We start from the raw sequence: 21,478 nt of genomic DNA, 5'->3' as shown, positions 1-21,478 counted from the left end.
GTAAAAAGATCCTTTAGTGACCTATTTAATTAAAATTACTCTGATACAGCTGCTGACTAAACTTCATAAAATGAGGTGACTGGAGGATGAAGCACATTCCTTTGCTGACAGTTCCCTCTGTTAAATGACTGTGTTTCATCAGGGTAAAAAAGCAAATCAGAGAAACTGGCTGATCCAAGCTCACAGAAGAGACACCCCTTCTTGTGGCAAGAGTAGCCTGGGAGTTGTTTCAGATGTCAAAGCAGCGAAGGGGGCTATCAAGAAGCTTTCAAGGCCAGGAGGAAAGGGTCAGAAGCCTCTTTCTTTTTAGGTGGGCAAATGAGGTCTGACTTATTTCTCTGACTCTGAAAATCAGCTTCAAATTGTTCCTCAGTTCTTTGTGGAGTATTTACAATGGGCAGGTTAGTGATCAGAAAAGGTTAAATAGGAGTTGCCAGTTTTCTCACTCTCCAAACTTCATGTGGTAAATGGCACCTTTAGTAACACTTGCCAGTGGTTCCAGATTTTTCCTTTTACAAGTAAGAACTGGAAATTAGCAGTGATTACATTTTTATACTGCCCAAATATTAAATACTTCCTGAATTGTCTATTTAGGTATATAATGGAATAAAAAATACTTTGCTTTGAATTTTTATGTTCAGGAGTGGGTTTTGAAGAGTGGTGTGTAAATCTTCAGACATAAGGAGGAATTAGTCCTTTGCAATTAGAGATCAGCATACATTTCTGGTTGGACCTGATGGTCTTAATGGTCTCTTCCAACCTAAGTGCTTCTATGAAATATTCTTCAGGCCTTCAGTTTTAGTGCTGATGGATATCAGACAGAAGACAATGAGTGACAGGCCTTCCTCTTGGAAGTCTGAAGGCTATGACAAGTCAGGATTGACAGATGCTGGAAATACGATGTTGAGAAGACTGTATAATTGTCTCTTTGTGATAATCCTACACTGGACCAACACTTTTCAAGAAAGAAAACAGTGATGAAGTAAATGAACAAGGGTTTTGCATGTATATAGTGTTGATCTTGTTTGAGATGGAATAGGAATGCATTTGTTGTTTTGTTACCCCTCAAGGGAAAAGCCATCTTGATGCCTTACTGCTAGGAATGCTTAAAAGCTCACTGGAGTTTGTTGGTCATTAGTTTTGTAAAACTTGCAAGTCTTTTGGTGAGTAATGATGAAGCATTAAACTTTTCAAGACAGCCTGATAAGCAAACTTCCGTAGTCCTCAGAGGAGGCAGTTCATGCCAGGTATTGGCCAAAAATAGCTGCTGGGATTTCACTCAGTAAGTGTGTGTCTCATCAGCATTCCGCAGTGCTGCCAAAGTTTGCTATGGCATGAAGGAGAAAGAAACAAAGAAACATAAGGAGAAGGGGGGGAGGAAGCTAATGAGAAGAAAAATTGCTTTTTAGCTGTTCATTGGAACTATTTTGGCTTCCTTGTGAACCTGAACAGCATCTTAGGTGATAATGTGGGGAAGTTAGCATTTTTGGCACCTGAAAAGGAAACATTTGCAGTTTGGGCGCTCTGAAGGGATGGAAAGAGCTAGTCTGAGCACTTTGCTGAACAGTGCTAGAATGGAGTTTTCGTACATCCCCAGTGCCTTGCTGAATTGAGACCTTTAGTCTGTGTCCGGTGGTAAAAGTGCCCAAAACAAATCATGGGTCTTAAATTAACAAAGGGGTCACATTTCCTATGTACATAAATGTTTAACTGCCCTGGAAGTATAAAGCGGTCTTGAAATGGCTGTAAATGCCACATGGTATAAGACTTTATTCTTAATTGACAACCAAACAATAGTCAGTTCTGATTGTACAGGGTTTTTTAAGACAAAGTAGACTGCAGTTACCTAGAGAGAAGAAATATTCAAAGGAAATTTCAGAAGAGTCCTGCTTGAATCTACTTTCATCTGACATTACTTTCACTATATCGCTTGGAATAGCAGATAGTGACTTTCCCTCTGAAGAGCTCCTGTCTTGTTTGCAACTGATAAACACTATCACCATTTTGGTGGGGCTGGCAAAGACCATTGAAGTCAATATGTTACATGCCAATCATCAGAAAGATGCCGAAGTGTGTCACACCTTTTAAAGGTGTGAAGCCGAGAAATTCAGAGTCACTTAGCAGGACATCTCTTCTCCTTTTAATCCCGGTGAATCTTTCTCTCTGCAGACATGGACTCTTCTGTGTCTCTCCTTTTATACCTTGGCTCCTGCCAATACATTTCTAGTGAAGGGGTTGGTTGGAAGCACAGTGGTCTCAAAAATATGAAGCTATTAGATACTTCATGAAAACAGACATTCCTAGTACCTTAACATGCATGCAGGCTGCTGTGCACCTATCGTCACATACTGAAGAGTCCTTCTAGCCAGAGTCCCTATGAACCACAGGAGAAATGTTTGGCACATGAGCTACCAGGTGCATGGGATGTAAGTGTCTGACAACTTTATTTCACCTTCTGTTCCCAGAATAGCTCTTGTGGAGTAAGGGGAAGTGTTTTGCTGCTTATTGCAGGAAGAAGAAATTAATTTTCTGACTTCCTAGTGTTATAAAGGTCCTTCACAGCTGTACCTATGATGATTTTTATCATACTGTAGCCTTCCTTGATAGTAATAAAAGTTCTAAAGTTTTTCTGTACTTATGGTATAAGAAAGATTTGACTGATAGTAAAATTTATGGCCTCTAAAGTATGTATGCAAAAAGTCAGTTGCTCAAGGGGATTTTCTGCTTTGTCCTCAGCACAGCATAAATTGTCAGGAAAGATGGGATCCAACTGAAGGCTCTAATGTTTCAGCTTTGTTGAAAAAGAAAGTACAAAAAGTCTTTTCTGGGGGTGCCTTTGATTTGGCTAAGGAAGTGGAGACTGCTCTGTATCAACTTGAATTTTACTTCTGAAAAAGATAAGAGAAAATATTTTTACCCTTTGTACCTGTAAAAGATACAAAACTAAAATCTGAGGAGTCCCTATAGAATTCAGGAGTATTCTTCGGTCCATTTACTGGCTTAGCCTCTTACTTGCTTTGAGATTCATTTTATATTTGGCTCAAATAACAGTGGCTTAAAATCAAAATACTTTAAATGCTCTCAGTAACTCGCTGTGTGCATCTTGTGTGATACTTGTCTTCCAGAGGATTATAGCCACATGAAGACAGATTCTTGTTTCCACTGGCTTGTGTCATGAAATATCTTCACTTTGAGTAATACTTGTGACTGTTGACAAGTGACATTTGTTTCTGGCATGCCTCCTGCTTTACTGCTGAAGCACATTGTAAGTATTCTGTATATGCTTCTGAAAGGCAGGACTGGGAGTGGAGTATCTAAGCCACTTTAATAATTAAATATTACTTTGTTCATATTTATTTCTGTAGCAATGATCTGTGCTATTGTCAGAGCCATACTAGAAGTACTAGCTACATTAATAACACCAACACCTTTTCAAATCAATTAATCCCTTTGAATTCTCTTGAGATGAGGGAAGAAAGGCAGGGGATGGGGGGGGAGTGAGAACAGCAAACCCAAAAATAGTCCTATGGAAGGAATTAGATTGAGACTATAAGAAATTAAAAGAAAAACCTGACAAACTGTCCTAGGCAAGTACAAATGTACTGTATTCTGCAACCTGTTGAGAGCTATCAGGAAGGAACATGGTGCTTATGGTGCAGAAGTGGGATTCTGAGTGGACACTTAGACAGAATGGTTTCTTGTGATCTGGTGCAGGGCTCATATAGAAGCACACCAAAGCAGCTGGCCAGAACAAGGTCTTTTATAGAGATTGTGCACGTGTGTTCTGTGAACCGTTGTCTCACTGAACTGTGTAGATGGGAAGGGCCACCAGGCATTGTGGTGGAGACAAAAGTGCAGGAGATGGCCTTTGGGAATCCTAAAAGCTGATCTGGATTCTAGATTCCTTAAAACTTCTAACCAGGTAAATCATTATTTCTAATTTGTCATTCCTTGAACTTAATTTGGAATAATAATCACAAAACCTTCATGGTTCACTTTGTTCAGCTATAGGCTTTTTTATTTGCCTGTAGGTCAGTTCCGGGAAACAACTGAGGTTAAACCACTTTTATCCCATTGTGAGTCTGTGCCTCAAACTATTTCTAAGAAATCCTCCTTGTGCCTGTCTGCCAATACCAGTACAGCAGGAATGAGTGCATTTTTTTACCTTCCTCCCTTTCTGGGTGAGTATGAGAATAGGCAGTTGACTGAGCTGGTGCAATACTTGGTGAGAGTCCTGTTGCTGTGGTATTCTCCTGCTCCTATTAGGTGTCAACCTGACACACTCAGACCCAGCCCTCTCTTCTCCATGTAAGAGTGGTCTGTTGGGATTGTGTCCGTGGGATTGTGTCTGTTGCTTTGTTCTACAGTCACAATTGAAGCTTTGAAGTATCTGAGTTTAAAAAGACTTTTTTTTTTCCCTTTCTTTTTAAGTGCTTAGTAAACTGTGTCCTTTTTTGGTGACAAACATACGAACAAATCATAGATGACTAAATAGTAAGGTCTTCAAAGAAAGAGAAGAACATTTATATGGTGGACTGTTTAGAGATCTGTATCTTCTGATTGCTAATGAAATGAGACAATGCAAATCAAGTGAAAATGAATTAGAGCTGATGCCTGGCAGAGTAGTTGTTTACAAGGTTCTTCTGTGTGCTCTAATGTGTGGGGTAATTTTGCCAAGACTTACCAAATGATGAAATGATACTGCAACTAGAATTAAGACTGGCAGAGATGTTTGTTAAAATTCTGCTATTTGTTCTTCAAAACATAATCAATTTTAAAAAAGGCCCTTGAAAATAATGAGAACAAATCAGAAATCAGGAAGTAGCCAAATAATCACTTGACTGCTGCTGTTTAGAGAAACCAGAAAATTCTTCCTGGTCACACTTAAAAATTAAATTACACAAATGTCTTCTGTCCTGCAAGTTCATGGGGTGTATGTGACTGCAAGAGGGAATAACCCCCAGAACTTCCCACTTGTCTGCAGGAGACAAGATAGTAAAGGTCAGTTTTAACCTTAACATGTTCTAAATGAATGACTAAAAGCCCCATTTACTGCTCTATGTATTCGCTATCACCAAGCAAGATCCTTTGAGCTCGCTGGCGATTCTAAAATTAATCAAATTTCCAATTACATGCTTATAAATATTATTAACAAATTATTGATTTGCATAGCCTGAGCATACAAAGCATCAACCTGAATTAATGTCATCTTGTTCCAGGGTTTATACAAATAAAACTAGAGAGGCATAGACCAGAGTAAATATTAGAGTCTGAGAAGTGAAATGTGATACCTTAGGTAAATATAGCAAAACTTTGAAACAAGAAGGCTGAAGAGAACATAGATGGGTAGTTGTCTTTTAGGTTTTTCCTGTGTAATTGGATACTGAGGTCCACTTGGTAAATCACTGCCTGCTTCCAGACCGTACAGCTGCACTTAAGAACTGAGCAGCCTAGCTGCCAGTAGTGGACTTTCGAGATGTCCTGCTCAAGAAGTTCTTGTGAGCTTTTGTGTGAAAAATGGGTAAAAGTAAAGTTTCTGGGAAAGTTAAAGGTTTTAGTAATTAGACCAAAATTTGATGTAATGTTTTGGAAAGAAAAAACCAATTTGCCTTCCCCTCCAATTCCTATGTTTAGACACCAAAAAATGGAGAAAATTTCAACTAACTTTGGAAATCCAGATTGAACCAAATTGTCCATTGAAAAAATGTGACTCTAGAGCAATTTAAGATGAGCTCTTTAAAAGTTCTTTAATTTCATTGCCACTAAACTTAAATGCAAAGCTTTTGGAGCTGAAAGGTTTGGCAAAAAGATAGATTATTCCATTCACACAGGATAATAGTAATTAAATGTACAGTGAAAGCCTTTACAAGATTCTGCCAAAATTACTGAAATCACATTGAGCCAAATTCATCCCTAGTGCAACTCCATCTGTGTCAGTAGTCCTGCTACATCTAAGCACAGAGATGATGAGTCATGAGGAAGTGTGTATTTCAGAGGAAATGGAGGGCAAATAAGTTATTGTAGTAAAAATATGAAGCAAGTTTCTAAAATTTTGACAAAATACAGTATTTTTCATATTTTTCCAGCTGATTAAAATTTAACTGAGTGATTTCAGTTTCAGGAGAGGGCATACAGGGTTGGGTCACAACTGGTATAGGGAGGGAAAACCTTTCATAAAGAATTGCTAACAAATGGGATTCAACACTCCAGAGGCTCAGATGGCCTATTAATTCTGGTTCTGGCTTTCTTCCAAAACAACTGTGCTTCTCTTTTAATTCATGGCTAATTTCTATCAGAGATACCAAGAGACCATTTCTTTTTTAGACAGGAAGCATCCACGTTGCTTAAATGGATTCATGTGAGGGGCTTTAGTGAGCAGACATTGATTGGCTTGTCTCTGGGGCCTGGCAAAGGCCTGACGGGTACTGGTTTGACATAAGCAGCAAATGAAATACGACCTCCTGTAAACAGGCCTGAGCTTTTGGGCCTTTGTGGAATCCGGCAGCTAAGGACCTTTTCAATCCCTTTTAATTAATGAAGTGATTTGACTTGACTGAGATTACACTTACAATAATGAATTTAAAAAGTAATAAAAAGAAATCTCTTAACAAATATGCAACAGAGAACAAGGACCAAATTCAGAACATATCTGATTCCCACTATATATCTTCTGTATGCACTTCAGATTGATGATTTTAAAATGGAGGCTTTTATTTTCCAAGCTCTAACATCTGCATACTTCATATTTTCAAATGCTTTTGTATAGAAGACTAAAAGTCTGATGATCTCATATGTCTAGATGATTAGTTTAGTTCGTTCTTATCTTGGTTGAGTTAAATTTCTCTGTTCCTTGGGATTCTTGACCTCTTATCCTAGCAACTTCCGCATGGTATTTTCTCCTCTGGTATGACATGGTTTTAGCTGCATTTTCCTGGATAGTAGTGAGCAACGGTCACTGCATATATTTTTGTAATAGGAATGCAATCATCCAGTGTCACTTCCTGATGGGTGCATAGTGAGTGCGAATGTGGGCCTACCCCAGTTTCAATGATTCCTCTTTTGTATTATGTCTGAAAGCAACCCCCCCTTTTTTCACACCTCACATTGTACTTTGAGGTGACATGCAGTAGAAATGATCTTAAACTTACTCAGAATAAAATCACATTATGAAACTGATGGGTGCATTATAAATTTGGAGATACAACGTACAGTCACTAACTCTTCTTCCGGTGCTTTGAGTTCAGGCATGATTTAAATTGGAGCCATTCTGATATAAGGGAAGAACCATGGGTAGCTTATACTTCTTGTTCTTATGTCTCAGTGTCAGGAGTGTCTTCCTAGTTGTCAGTGTGTTTCACTGTCCTGGTTCTGGCCAGTCCAGAGTTACCTTACCCAAGCAGTTGGCACAGGTGAGCTGAGTCAGCTCAGGCTGTTTTCCACACCACCTGACATCACTCTCCCATAAAAGGGACTGTTGGGGAGGGATGCTTCTGTGTGGCTCAAGAGCAGTCTGAATGCAGATGGTGCTCAGGTTGGCCCTTGTGCTGTGCAGTACTCTGTGTTATCATCTGGTCAATAAGGTACTTTGGGTTATCACTGTGTGTAAGTGAAATATGCTGAGGGCTGTTATTGTTCCCCTTTCATAGTTGTTTTCAGTAAACTGTCTTTATCCCAACACACAGAGACTCTGTTTCCCTTCCAGGAGTGAGCCCCACTGCCTGGGGCTGAACCACCACAAAAATACTCAAAACACAGCAGCTGCTGAAATTCAAGGAAAATATGGATTGATGGAATAAATGGATTAAAGTCTCTGTATTCTTGGCTAAAATAACATAGCATCTAGAGACTTCCAAGAACATAAAGTATTAAGTGCATAGATGAGGTTAGCTATGCAAAACCATGGAGAAAAGTTCAATACTGAGTTACATTTGCCCACAGTATTGTGTATTTGGTTATGGATGCTCACAAAATACTGTGTGTGAACATGGTGTAGTGAAATGTGACACACAGAGGTGTCTTAGATTTCCACACACTTGTGACTTCCAGTAGGTCTGAACTGTAAGACCACTATGGGAGTCAATCTGCTTTCTGTATCATAGCATGTGCTTCACTTTTCACTTAATCCAGTTTCTTTCCCTTTATTGCAACAAATCGTCTTCCTCTACAGCATAGATGTGTACTGTTTGACAGAACCTGAAATTGTTCTTTCATGTATTGGCCATGGAAGTGACTCTTCTGCTCTAATAAAGGAACACAATCAATGTAAGTTTGAAGCAGAAAAGTTACAATTATTTGTCATATTTTTGGTTAATATTTCATCATTTGAGACACTAGAGCAAAAGTAGTGTAGAGATGTTATAAAGACATGGTATATGATCCACTGGGATCTCATTAAAAAGCAGTTATACTTAGATACTATTAGGATTTTAGGATGAGAAGTATCTTAATCATGTACAAGATGATGATTTAGAGTGGTAAACAATGAGCAGTAGTGTGGCAGTTAGTTAAATAACAAAGCATAGCTTCTATTAAAACTATAGTCCTTGGCACTTACAGCTTGGTTAAGATGCCGCTTAATTACACAAGTCTGTACGACATCTCTTTAATTGCTAAAGGTAGTGGGAGAATTCAGAGAGAAGTGGTTATCTTATACTTCAATTTGTTCTGTGGTGCTTAAAAGTAAGTGACCTAAACCTAAGAACCCCTCCTGCTCTCTTGAGAAGCTGTATGGCAGATTAGAGCTTGGAACTGCAATGATTTTATATGTACAGTTAGACTTTTAGACGAACTTGAAATTAGGAGGGATCAGTGAATGAACAGCAACACTCAATATACGTGACTGTTACTGGCCAGGGATACTTATCAATACTTTGGAAGGAACAGTGGCACCCGGGCTATAAGGATTTAAAACACACCCACAACTCAGTAAGTTTAACTGTTCTCCTTTGAAACTTAGCGTCAGTGCATTTAAGCTAACACTACCCCTTTGGCAAGCAAATCCCTGACGGCTTATGAACTCTTTAATTTTCATCGCTACTCTACAGTAGCTGTCGGTAGTTCGGGACTTGCACCGCTGCCCACACGTGTCCGGCGCCGCGGCCGCAGCGTGCGCTCTGGCCGCCGCGTTAGCGCCCGGGGGCGGGTCCCGCGCACCTGCCCGCCCGGCGCCTGGGAGCACCGCCGGGAGCCGGCACCTGAAACGCACTCGGGGGCCAGTCTGCTGCTCCGCAACCCGCGGGAGCCGGGGCAGGGCGGTGCGGTGGCCGCTCCCAGGAGCGGGAGGGGCCGGCGGCGCGGCAGCAGGTGGCAGCACCGCACCGGGGATGGGGAGCGGCAGAGCGGCCGGACTGCCCCGCGGGGAGTGACCGGCCGCTGCGCCTCCGGTCGCCGCTGGCGATGGAAGGATCAAAACGACCGCGGGGCCCGGGCCTTGGAGGTTCGGGTTGGGTCGGCACCTCGCAGAGATGCCGTTGCTGAAGGTGGTTTGAGTTGTCATGTTCAGGTGGGAAGCCCATAGTGCAGGGAAGGCAGGCAAACGAGACGACGTGCCCATGCCTTGGCAGTTGGAGTCAGAAGGCATTGCTAAGGTGCTGCCTCCAGCTAAGCGGTTACTATGTTGGTAGGTGACTAAAAGAGGAAAAAAAAATGAAGTCACGAAAGACAGATCTTTGGAGATAGCAAGTTGACTCAAGCATGAGTAGAAGTTGCCCATCAGTTACAGAGTGTTGTACGTGTGCACATGTTTACGCTTGTATGGGATTGTGGTAACTCAGTCTGTCTAAATACTTCTCCATGAAATAGACACATACTCCATATTCCTTTTTTCTGGATGACTCTGCTGGATTTAGCGTTTAGAAATAGTTTGAATTAACTTGGAAAATATGCTTAAGAACAGGAGGAACAAGCTGATCCAATGAAGTGAAAGGATGAAAGAAGGGATGTATGTGTTTGGCAAATTGGTAGAAGAGCATCGTGGTTGGATGTCCACCCAAGAAGGCAGTGATGACAAGAAGTTTTTCTAAATTTTAAACACAAGTGGAGAAATGATGCTAAGGAAGGGGAAGACATGTGAGTGAGGCTATATCTGAGTGCCTTATCAGTAGCATTTTAGACATCTCAGAGTTAAGGATATAACTGTTTAAAATAGTGTAGAAGAAAAGATGCAGGAATGACAAAACAAGTGAGTAAAACTATTGAAGGATTATGCTGAGAATGAGGAAGGACCAAGAGACAACTGGAACCGCACTTGCCATTCTTTTGGAAGAGGAGCAGGAAGAATTGGAGAGCACCACTCTCAAATGTACATCCTTATTGTACGTTAGCAGGTGAATTGCAGAGGGTTCAGAGTTTGGTATTGTAAAATTGAGATCCTTGTTGGAAGCGTATGTATTTAAGTGGGCTCTGTAACCCATTTACCTTCAGTTTCCCTTAAATCAACTCTTCAGGTGTTGATAGTTTGATAGTTTGTGAGATTTATTGATGAGATTTGTGCTGTGCTGCCATATTCCAGTTCCAATGTGCACTGCATTTCCTGGCAGTATGTGTTTCTCTGATCCCTCTGAAGTCCTATGGGAAGATGATGACAATATTTCACGAGTTTCTCTCCGTGGATCTAATAGTGCTTTATGATAGTAGTCAGCATTCTTATTCTCACTGTACAAACAGAGAGTCCATGCCAAGGATTAAAGAGAGCCATGAAAGATAGGTCCATTAGTCACTATTCAGCCTGACAGTCTGGATGTACGATAATCCTGCCCGGAAAATTTCTGACTTGGTATTTGCCAGAAGGTACACTCATGGAAAGATGTCAACACTATCTATACTCTTTTAAAAGTCTGCTCCTCTTCACTGAAGACAGCTTGCTGGGCTATGTAGGCTGTGATCTGACCTGGCACATCCATTTTTGTCACTTCTGTGGATTTACATTATGCACATTTGCTTTTTATGATAAAACAGATGATTTAAAAATTAAAAAGGAGTAGCACTTCAGAACAAGCATAACTTCGGGGAACTGCATATCATTCTAAATGCACTATGAGGTCGTGGTTGTTTAACACAGAGCTTACCTGTGGCCATACTTACATTATGTTATGTGTTCCCTGCTTTGTGCCATGTGATTGTGTCTTAGCACGTTGCCCTCTAGTATTGTCTAAATAAATACAAGAAGAGTCATCTATAAAAATTGAGTTATTTTTACTATTTTCATGTAATAACTGTGAGCCCTGCAGGCCTAGTGCTGGCAAAATACCATAGATTTGTCATTTAGAAGCAGGAATTTTTGTATAATTTCCCAAATAGAATTTTGGTCCCCTCTGCTGCACTGGATTTGTTATTGTCACATGTTTTTCCTGGTGTTTCTAATGAGCTGTTAATGAGCTGCTAACTATGTATGTAAATTAAATGGGGTTAGACATTGAAAGGTTATCAAGAAATAAAATGCTATATAATACTTCAAAGCATTATAAAATAAATTAGTGTCTTTAATTTTGCTGGCACAAAGTTGATATTTAATAACCTATAGCCTCAATTCTTCTAAATGATGTTAATTTAAGACGTTTTCAATCTGTACCCCGAGTGACATAGAAAACAAGTGCTTTCATTCACCCTTCATTACTAAGATATATTTGTAGCGTGTGTGTAGGTTCCTGTGTGCTTCAACTGAACAATCAAGTTATTAAAGACAGTTCAGGGCCAGCAGAGATTATGGTAAATATTTTTGTTATGATTTAATGTGGCAGGTAAGAATGTGGTGATGGCGAATGATGGGCACTTTGGTTATGGTGACCTCTTAGAAACTATGATGCTGGCAGCTCCAGTTACCTTGGTTCTCAGTGGTGGTTATGTTTTAGCACGGCAATAAGAAAGCATTGTGGAACCGGCTTTACACAACGTGAGGGTGCTGAAGTGAAACTGCTTACTGTGGGCCTTCATCACCTTTTCAGTGAAGGGGCAGCATGGCCATTCCTCTAATGTCACGGCAGACTGCTCTTGAAGAGCTAGTGAGGCAGAGCTCTGGAGGTTCACTGCTGAAACCAAGATATATTTTGTAAATATTAATATTTATTTTAGGTGTTTTGGTATTGCAGGAAAAGGAGCTCCTTGTTCTCTCTGTGCTGACCCCAGGGCTTGCTACTGAGAGCTCAAAAGCCTCCTCACCTGTGGAAAGCTGCCCTTCTCTGCAGGTCAGACCGGGCAAGCATTAGTTGAGCTGAACTGCCCATGTTGTAGTGCAGTTTCCGCCTGGACATTGTGGTGTACAAGGCTACTACAGAACAAGCAGGTGTCAGCCCAGGGATGTACTGCTTTCAGTGTGGTATGTATAAAACCTGTTCAGACTAACATGTAGTTTGGACAATTAGGAAGCTGGGAAGTCTGTGATCTGCATCACAAAATGTAATTTAGTCATTTGCTTGACAAGTGTAGTTTAGCTTAAATAATTTACAACAATACTTCAGAGTATGCTAGCAAATGTTCTGCAGTATGTTTTGTGAAATTAATGAGATTGCGGCAATACGAGAACTCAGTACCACACTTTGCCAATAACTGTTTGCTAAGAAGTAGGACAGGGCACATTTCTCTGTGGTGGGTGACTCATGAAGAAGTGTGGCTAGTCTACTAGGAGTCTGCTGGCCTTCAACATAGGTGGGTAATTGCTGTCTCATGTTGAGTACTACAAAGCTTTGTACAAGATTTTTAAATCTGGCTTTTCTTTGTCATGATTTGAATGCTTACAAGTTTTGTGGAATGTTATGGTTAGACTAGTAGTAGCATTTAAATTGTTTTGAAAAAATAAAATGAGTGAATAAAGAAAGCATATATGAGTATGCTCTGTTTGCTTGTCTTAGAGTAGCTAAAGGAATGTCACCATATTCAGTGATGTCTTATGTCGTACCATATTTTACTGCCCTACCTAGCCCAACAAGGATTGACTTGTTCTGAATTTCACTCAATTTGGGGGTCTGGGATTAGATCCTTACTAATATTTTTCAGTGCTTTCATGGAAACATCCCATGTGTCACTATGTGACACTGAAGCAAAGTGTAATTTTGGTGTGGTTTTGTACTGTGCTGTCCTTGTTCCTTCCAGAAAATAAGACATATAACTTATGTTCATTTCCCAGAAGATTGACAATTTTGTCCGAAAAGCCTGTAGGGACTCTAGTACTCCAAAGTCAGCACCCCAAAGGCTAGTAACGTAAAGCAGCACTCCACTGCAGACAAACTAATCCTCCAACAATGTTTCATTCAATCAAAAAATGCTGCATATTGAAGGTGTCATTGTATTGCCTGTGTTTTCAAGAGATTATTGTGAATGAACCATATTTTCCATTGAATAGTAACAGCAAAACAGCCCACCCGTCTGAATGTTTCCCATGGTAATTTTGCTGTAAATGAGCAAAGATTGGGAAACAGGTAATTTTTTTGTTTTAACCTTTTCCCCTTTGAGTGTGTGAATAAAACCTATTGTGAAAAAAGGAATTAACAGTTGTAGTTTAAACTTCTAAAGTAAAATTATTTTATAATATGTGGTGCTAATCAGTTCTCAAGCTGATAGATCCTGAAAAATGGTTTTGTCTTGGTCTAGGTCTGAAAAAGATTGCTGAGAAATCTTGTTATGACATATTTGAATTTATTTTGCAACGCTAATCTCTAGAAAGCAGCCACTTCTCCCTGTGTACATGTTTTCCTCTTCAAAATCAATACCTGATTGATCTTTTCCAGTGCATACAGTTTTCTTCAAAAATTTGCATTAACAAAACATACTGCTTTGGACAAAATCTTGTTTCTGATGATGTTGGAGTGCCCATATCCTGTTTAGATGCTCGGCTATGCGCTCTTTTGAGTCTGAAAGCATTCACGTATATTGTGATGATAGACCTGAGAATTAAAAAAAACCCACAAGATTTGTCTGCAGAAAGAGATAGTGTGGCTAATGCCTCCATGGGTGAGATGATGGGCCAATTCCTGAATCTGCCGTTCCCCTAGTTAAAGGCTTGAGGCTGATTTGAAGGGGCTCACTTAAAATATAAGGGGCATAGCCTTGTGCCAATTTCCGGATGGGGTGAAAGCTACTGCAAGTTCTCCTCAAAAAGTTCTTTAGTGAAATGCACAAGTATAAGTGATGGTCTTTTTGCAAAAATCTCAAAAGACCTGCAAAATTATCAAATGCGGAGGGGACCTGTAGAGTTGGCTCGTGGGGTTGATCGTGTCACCCTGTCCAGACCTTTTTGGGGAGAATGGCTTTTCATGTTGGGGATAAACAGGCCTGATTAGGTGAATAGTGGGAAGTCAGGCTGGGTAGCTCAGCTGGGTGCTCTTCCTCAGACCCATAATTCATTTTTAAAAAAACCCAAACACAATAATGAAAATGGCCAAATGGCTAATCCAAAGCCAGGGGTGCGTTGGTACCTTGTGAAATCCACATTACCAAGTGAACTAACAACACTGTGACTACTTTAGCTATGGCCTGCTCTTTATTTCTATTCATGTCTTGTGGCTTCTTAGCAATTAAATGTTTTGTTTCTAAGGTTCAGAGCCCAGCTGCACAGAGCAGAGGTGAAGTTTCTGTCTAGATTAAAAAGGTTTTTACTGTGAGGTACCATCAAGTACTGCAACACCACAAATGGACACTTAGAGCTTATTAAACTGGAACACCATCCCATTTGGCATTTTATACAGCTGAGATTGAATATGAGGGGATATAGGTGTGATAATAACGAAAGCAGTGGGGGTAGGGAAGTGGTGCGATGATGAAATGTTTGCACTGGTAATTGTTTTATGAAGAAAACAAAATGAAAAGAAGGGGGAAGGAAGAAAAGAAAAATTAGTGTAATGGGTGGTGTATTTATGAACTGAAGCTGCCTTTCCATAAAGTGAGGGTGAAAAGGGTCTTTTAGCCAAAGGAGGTCATTCCATGCAAACCTCTAAAGGAAAGAGGATTTTGTAATGATAAAAGAAGGGGAGAGTATGCTTCTTACACTTTAATGATTTCTTTGCTGCTCACAGATAGGAACTGGAACTCCACACTATTAGCCACAAATGGCATTTTGAAATGACTTTTTTTTTTGGGCAAACCCAAAAGACATTGCTAAGATTTACATTTTCAAATATATGCTGACCTTTTTTTCCTCTTTCTTTTAGTTCATTTGTCATCAGTATGTAATTGAATCAATATATTTCCTGATCAACCCAAAGATTGAATAAGGTCATGGGAAGCCATGTGTGGACATTAAAAATCATTATTTTACTCAAAATGAGCAGAGATGGCATAGACCATTCAGAGTTCCAAATGAAATTCTATTAGATTCTATTACACTTTTACAATTATAGAGACGTTCCAATATTACAAGGGGAAATGAAGTCATAATAAAAAAGCCCAGAGGTGTATTACAAAGAAATGGGCATACTATTTTTCTAGTTAAAAACTTGATGAAAGGAGCTCTGGTACTTTTCAGTTGCTGAGATGTGACCTTGTTCTTAAAAAAAAAAAAATACTAGGCCCCAGCTTCCTCCTTTACTCACCCTTTCTACTTCTTTCACAGCATGTTTTTTAAGGAGGATATGATAGTTAAGCTGATTTTTATTCTAAAAATAGAGATGCCCAGTAATAAGTTTGATATATTTACACATGTATCATTTTAGTATCTCTCTCTGGAAAAGTAGTTTTGAGGAGCTGCTTGCCTGTATAGCGAAGTTGAAAAGACAGGTTTTGACATCTGAGACAAAGGTTTGCTTGTTTCCTAAGCCCTCTCTGACTGGTTCTCCTTACTTCATCTCTCCACTGTCATTAAAATGTTTGGTCAAGGTACAAATCTTGGATCTAAGGGAAGCTACTTTTGATTAGAATGTCTTGGGAAATCCAGAATCAGTGTCTGTAACAGAACCTATTCCTACCTCCAGGAGCAAATGGTAGTGTATTGACCTGCAGCTGAAGATGAGGTTACTGGAGAGTTTTAAAGGCACAGCCATTATCTGACCAAGGGTCATCTCACCTTGGCATTGCATGGAGAAGAGTGGAAGAAACCAGTTGGAGAGTTTTTACTTGTTTCCAGATCTGCAGGAATGGAGGAGGATTTGGGTGTAACCTTTTTCCAAAAATCAAACACACTGTTTGCATTATTTCTATATTTAGATGTTGGCTGACATGTTAGTGAACTGTTTCACTACTATTGCATTCAAAGAAATAAGGCAAAGTGTTGAGACAGTTCAGAGGCAAGTTAAATGAAAAATGAAGCCATGAGATGTCTGAGATTCACAGGAAGCAGAAAAGTGGTACAGTCAATTCCTATCTATGTTAATTCTAATCTCCTATCTACATAAGAAAAAATTACCGATACTAAGGAAATACAACACTGAGAAATGGCAATACAGAAATACCATAGACCAAGAATAAAACTGAAGTCCTACTCCTTATGCAAGGTTCCTGGATATCTCTTGAGAAAGATGGTAATCTCAAAGGTCATCTATTAAACCCTAAAATAATGCCTATTACCCACCACAATAAATTATAGACATTTCCAGAAATAAACACTTCAGAGATCACTAAATGGAGCAAGTGAAAGGGGTAGGATGAGAAATGTAATACCTTCTTTCCCAAGTTTGGGACACTAGCAGAGCTGTTCTGGAAGTATTTGTAGTTAATTAGGTCACCACTTGTCTCCTTCCTGCATGGTTAAAGGCAGAAGCTGTGATTCAAGACAAAGTAGTACTGGAAGAGCTCCATGATAATGTCAATGAGCGTTAGAGTGTTAATTTCCCTAATGTTTCCAATGTTACCTTTTACAATATTCCCTGGGTACCTGAGCTTGTTTCTGCAAGGTATAAAGTCATCAAGGGACCCTCCTGATACTTGGAGCACTACTGAAGTGTTACTACTGTGTTTCCAAAGGCAACCGAGCTGTGCAGCTGCTTGGGTGTTTTCTGAACATGGTTATGATGTGGCCTTTTTTCTTAATCACCGCATAAATGGAATGAATTCTTAATTTCAGGATACAGATCAGAGGTTTACCCTTGTCTTCTCTTTGATGCTACCAAGAAGTCTATTTAAATGTGCAGTGAAGGATAAGATCTCTAATGTGTTTCATTGGTGCCATTAGTGGTGGGTTTTTTCAGGTACTTGTTATGTATGCATAGGAGTAAATATCCTTTGGCTGCTCTTAACTGACTTCCTTTCAGAGCAGTAGCTGGTTTTGGTTTTGCTACCCAGCATCTGACATTTTGACCTCACAAAAAGCAAGTCTGTTTTTCTTCATTTTTTTTCCATTGAGTGGTGGTCTTTTTGTCACCTGGGGGATAGACTCCCTAATAGCTTGGGGTTTTTTGGTGCCTCCTCAGGACTTAGGCAACTTCACAGCTTTCAGTGGAATAGTTGCAGAATATGTTGTACCAGTATGGGTGGCCACTGCAAATGAACACAAACCTACATTTGTTCACTTCTCTAATGGATTACCGTTGTTAACCACTTCCTGATAATGTATCTTCACTTTTCTTCTTAGAGTATCATACTTGGATAAATGCATTTTGAACTGGCACGGGTTACCTATACCTTACAAAATCCTGTGCAAAGCCTGTCAGAAGGGGTTAGTACAGAATGTGATGAGGGGGAAGTAAAAATCTCTTAATGAAATGTGCAGTCTGTATTAAATTAGGCTGAAGTCACCTCCAAAGCAAGATGCTGATATTGAATCTAGACCATAGATTTCTATGTGCTACCTCAAATTTGGGCAGCGAGGTTTGTTTTAAGTTGGTTGTGTAATGAAAATATATGCAAGTGTCATAGCAACTTTTAAATGGGTAAGTAATAATTGATGAAACAGTCAATTGCTAGAATGACCTCCCCAAACCCTCCCAGCAGTTACTGAGACATTAAAGTGACAGAGATGGGATGAAGCTAGCAAATGAGATGTGCAATGATGTCTTCTCTGAATGATTTCCAGTCTAAGAGACTATTTTGAGCCCAGGATCTTGCACAATAGGTTTGAAAGCCAATGTCTAATGAAAGCTTGCATTTAAATATCGTGACTGCTTAGGGGGATTTTTCACCTAAAAATATTTGTATTTTGCTATTATCCTTACCCTCTTTATTCCCCTGTCTAAGGTGTTCTTTCTAGATGGATAAAATGGAGAAAACAATAGGAAAACCTAGAGGGGGAAATAATATGTTTACAAAAACTATTATTATTGTACTGGTTATCAAAAGGTTTGTTTTTTTTATCCTAAAACTTGCAAAGTACTACTTTTACACCAAAAACTTTGTCCAACTTTATTTAATATTTTTCAACCTTTGCAAAATTTAACTACCATAATTAATTTTGGCAACAATGTTGCAAGAAAATAGATGAGTATTTCATGTTATTTTCATAGAAGCCAAGTGACTTGAAGGGCAAATTTTGCTTTCCTCTCTTGTACTGTGTACTACCTGCCCTCCTTCATGAGGAGAGCTATTCAAGTCTGACCTTAAATGATTTGTTGGAAGCCAGAAAAGGAGTCGGTGTTAGAGAGGAGGAATTTTGGCTTCTAATCCAGAGTTCAAATGACTAAACTATACATCTGATAAAATGAAACTTAAACCTGTGATACTGCATACTGTACAGCACATTTAAAATGCATTTACTTCCCCACCCCAGGAGCTTCAATAGCTCCGAAATAACTTTTAAAAATAAATTGTTTATTGAAAGATTAAGAGCATTTTATTGACTTTGCAGTTATGGCCAATTTCAGTGCATTTTTGTGACAGTATCTAGTCACAGATAGTCTCTTTCCTACGTGTGATGGTTTTATTATGTGAAAGAAGCCTACCTACTGTTTATCCTTCCCTTGCTCTCATCCTCAGTCTCCCATGTTCCCCCAATGCTTTGTATGTCAAACGATCTCCTTGTCTCAATTCAAATCCCTCCTTAAGAGACGACTTCTGTGCAGATTTCCTATAATGATTCCCCCAAGATATCCATACTGATTTGAGACAGGACTTTCATCTATTGTAGCACGCGTGGCTGATGACACAATTTCTGAACCATCTACTGCTGTGTTCAGAACGGTTTTGAGAAAAATCCTTAAGAAGGAAAAGAGTGTTTGATTTTTTTTCTTGTCTTTTTCACTGTGCCTCTGTGACAAAAAAGCTTATTTTAAAAGCAAGGTAAATGAACAGATCAACTTCTAAATATTCAGAATAAATGATAATTAGTTTGGAAATAATTTGAACATGAGCATCGTTCTTTATTAAAATCTTGTAGCACCCTTCACATACAAGTGTGTGTAGAGCTGCGGTGGAATCAAATGCCCTCATAAACCTTGGTACTTTGCTGACTCTTGCAGCCCTCTTGAACTTTCCTTTCCTGCTTTTGCAGCATATATCCCTCTAAGATCAGGTTCAGGGCTGAGTAGGGAGCTGGGATGCTTTTGCAGGCAGTGTATACTCATAAAGAGCCAGGGGGAGTCTGTCCTCTGTGGGAGGTTCCTGACTTGAGTTTGCTTTTGCTGTTTTTTAAAGCCAGGGTTTAGCATTCTGGAGTGTGGTGACAGCTTGACCTTTCAAGCCACACCTGTGCCAAACGTTAAAAGTATTACTTTCCTTTCTTACTTTTTACTTAGTGGATTAATTTATTCTTTCCCTACTCTACTGAATTCTGTATTATCACAGATAGACTTTTTTTTTTAAACTAATATGGGCTGCTCCCCTTTTTGGGATTATGGGTGCACAAGAAGCTGTGAAAATAAAGGGGAGAATAATTTGGTAGTTTCACATATGACTCTGTTGCACAGTCTTCAGAAACACCTGTACGCTGCTAATTTCCTCAAAGGAGACAGAATTAGTTGAACTTTGGTCTGCTCTGGTATGGCAATTACAGTGTTTGAGGTACCTTCTGGTAATGTGCTACATGAAATCACAGAAAATGAAGTGTGGGGGGAAAAGCCTTGCAAATGTTTTTATTTTGTTATTTTCTAAACTGACACATTGCTTTTAAAATGCTTGTTCCATTGTGGAAAAAAATAGTGACCAATAATAGTAGTGCTGCAAACAGCACCTTGTCCTAACATGGTCTGGATGGATATTAAATCCCCAGCATCCCAGGAAACTTGAGAGGTCTGTAAAACAGCTTGTTACTGCATGTGGGTTTGTCACTGATGACCACTGTGAACAAACAAGCGCATATAAATACAGACTTTGTGGAACAGTGATAATTTTTAATCATAAGACTAAAATGTTTCAGTCCACTCTTGTTGAACTCTGGACTTCTGTCTGTCCTGTGGTTTCTCTTTGGAATAATGGGCGAGGTGCAGTACATGTTTTTCAATTGCAGTCCAAGAAGAGTTGCCTTTTGGCAGGTCATCTGAAAACAGGCAAACTGCAACACTCTTTCAGAAACAGGATTCTACACACATACTCCCCCCTATTCCAACCCCCAGTTTGTTTTGGATCCTTTGAACTGGAACCTCTGAGATAATAGGTGTATCATGGATATAGATCTATAAACCGTGACCTTATTACAAGTGATAAATTAATATTTGCAAACCTAATTGCCTCACTAATGTGCACCCACACCTGTCCTAACTTATTTCTTCAATTTTTCAAGCTGCCAGTGAAAGCAGCTGATCACCATTCTCTACTGAAACAATCTATGTCTAGTAGGCAGAGGGAAAAATAATATCCTACTCACACAAAAAAAGTACCAGACGAAATGTAGACTGAAATAGTTTGGAAGACAAGTTGTTTAACCTAAAAGCTTTAAACAGAAAGCTATTTAACTTAAACTTCACAGAGGTACCACCTTCAAGCTAATGGACCAGGACCAGTATAAATGACAGAAGAATCTGGTCACTTGAATCAAAATACTCAGGCCAGCTTTTCTTTTGTGTACTCGTTTCCACAATACTGCTGGTGCTGGAGAGAAGGATGCTAAGCTACTGTTCCATTAGGCTACAGCCCCTCTGATCCTCACCTTATGCCTTACTTGGACAAGCCCATGTTGTAAGTCAGCAGGAACCTGACCAAGTACAGTTTGAAACAATAAATGTCCCTCCGATGTGCAGCACAGCATGTCTCTGCAGGACCTGGTCCTATTAGGTTTCCTGAGTAAAACTGAATTAAATCACCATGTGGCCTCTGTGTAACCTTTCTGTGATGCAGCAGGTTTCATGGTAGTCGTATCTCTAGGTTTCTTTTTTGGATATGGAGTTCTGTAGTACTGTGGTTAAAGGAAACAAATACTTTCCCCTCTGCTTCTCCCTCCACCTTCCTCTCATGGATTCTAGTCCAGAAATCCAAAATGCATTTCAGTTTATTTGCATATGATCTATATAGCTTCTCATACACACAATGTTTCTGTTTCTTTGGTCAACGTTGCAAACCAAGTGGTAATCCCTTTTTTGCAATGTTTTCTGTAGTGCTTTTTATTCCCCTAAGAATTGTCTAGTATGTACATGGGTCCCAGTGCAAGTGGTGCTTGAAACAAAGTGATAAATGGGAATATATTGATTAG

The sequence above is a fragment of the Gallinula chloropus genome (genome assembly GCF_964237585.1).
Source record: "Gallinula chloropus genome assembly, chromosome: 4".
In the NCBI taxonomy this organism is placed as follows: Eukaryota; Metazoa; Chordata; class Aves; order Gruiformes; family Rallidae; genus Gallinula; species Gallinula chloropus.
This window is presented reverse-complemented; position numbering follows the sequence as displayed.